The sequence below is a fragment of the Oryx dammah genome, unplaced genomic scaffold, assembly GCF_014754425.2.
Source record: "Oryx dammah isolate SB20612 unplaced genomic scaffold, SCBI_Odam_1.1 HiC_scaffold_3212, whole genome shotgun sequence".
NCBI lineage: Eukaryota > Metazoa > Chordata > Mammalia > Artiodactyla > Bovidae > Oryx > Oryx dammah.
Genome location: NW_024073245.1, coordinates 2,590 through 4,276, shown reverse-complemented (window position 1 = coordinate 4,276; position 1,687 = coordinate 2,590). Strand labels below are relative to the sequence as shown.

Sequence of the window (1,687 nt, the reverse complement as noted above, 5' to 3'; positions counted from 1 at the left end):
AAAGATAAGACCCCAAATTGTGCTAGCTTCTAGGTTAGAGTTTAAGGAGGTTATGGAAAAAAAAAAATTCAAAGAAAGCAGTAACTGAAACTGCCAAAGATGTCAGACTGTCCCCTGTGTGTCTTAGATTACAAGTAGGTGATACTCAGGCCATGGGAAGGGGTTTGGGGATGAGTAACCGTCTGAATTTATAATACCCACAGCAGAGTCTTGTCGCAGGTGGTGAGATCTGAAGCTGTCTCTCAGGGGTCCTCCAGGCTCTCCCGGGCTGCTGCCTACAGATGGGGCCCAGGAGCAGCCCTGAGGGGAGGTCGGACGGTCCTCACCTGCGCTCTCCCTGTCGTCCCTCCACCGCCATGTGCTAGGTGACCTGCTGCCTGCAGACGGCATCCTGATCCAGGGCGACTGTCTCAAGATTGACGAGAGCTCTCTGCCGGGGGAATCGGACCATGTCCAGAAGTCCTTGGAGAGGGACCCCACGCTGCTCTCCAGTGAGGCCCTGACGACACCAGCTCCCAGCCCCGTCCCTGCAGACACAGCCACAGAGACCGGTCCAGACCTTGCCCTGTCTTCCGATCGTGCCCCAACTCCTGCCCCGAGGCTCAGCGGGGGCTGTAGCGTGTCAGTGGGTTGAATACAAGGATATTGAGCAACCTAACAGAGGTTGTCCATGGAGCAGATGCTACAGGAGCCTTCGAAGGGCTCTGCTGGCTGGAGTGGGTGGTGGGAAAGGAGCCTTACCCCAAAGCTGTTGCACACATTGTTCTCCTTACCCCCCAGGTTGCTTGCTCTTGATCTTTGCCTACTATCTGCCAAGTATAACACCATGCATAGGAGGGAAAGGTAGAGGGATTGCTTTCTTCCAAGTTTATGTTTCACACCAAAGAATGGCCAGGTATTTTAAAAAAAAAAAAAGGAAAAACTCTTCTCCCATCTTCTTTCTCATATAGGGACCCATGTCATGGAAGGATATGGAGAAATGGTAGTGACTGCTGTGGGTAGCAGCTCTCAGACTGGAATAATTTTTATTCTATTGGGAGCCAGTGAGGGGGAAGAGGAAGAGAAGAAGAAAGGTAAGGGGCTTTCAGAAGAGGCTCTCCCCTCCCATCCCCCAGACAGACTAGGAGAGGGAGCGGGTCTGCAGTGGAGCACCTGGTTGGCAGACTCTGCAGGATGATGAGGACAGATCTCCAAGCCCCTTGTTTAGCTAACGGTTTCATCCCGTGGTGCTCTAATGAAAACCGGGCCAGGCTCTGCTCTGCGGTCAGGTTGCACTGGTTCCTGCGTTTACTGGTGGACTGTAAGAGAATGAGGTGGAAGGCCTTTGCAAATGGGCTGGCAGTGTGCTCGGGCTCCAACCCTTGCCACTTTCTTCCTCAGACACAGGGGGTTATATGAACCATCAAGGCTAAGGGAAAACTATCCAGGAGAAGAAACTGGTTTCCTGCTAAAACTGTGAGCAGGAAGAGAGATACAGCCAGAAGGGTGGGAACAGAAAGGGAATGTCTGCCTCAAAGTTAGCCCTGTCTTTGCCATTCACTTGTTCCTGAAAACGAGAACAAAAGAGAAGTGAAAAGCAAAGAAGAAGAGGAAAGATATGCCCATTTGAATGCAGAGTTCCAAAGAATAGCAAGGAGAGATAAGAAAGCCTTCCTCAGCAATCAATGCAAAGAAATAGAGGAAAACA

At 51.2% G+C, this 1,687-nt stretch overlaps 1 long non-coding RNA gene across 1 annotated transcript; it reads left to right on the top strand.

Annotated features, from left to right (window-relative positions):
• The first annotated feature begins 6 nt into the window (after positions 1–6).
• On the top strand, positions 7–1,079 carry LOC120859796. Its single transcript, XR_005720152.1, has 2 exons — positions 7–491; positions 951–1,079. It is a non-coding gene; the product is annotated as an uncharacterized LOC120859796 (long non-coding RNA).
• Positions 1,080–1,687: the final 608 nt, after the last annotated feature.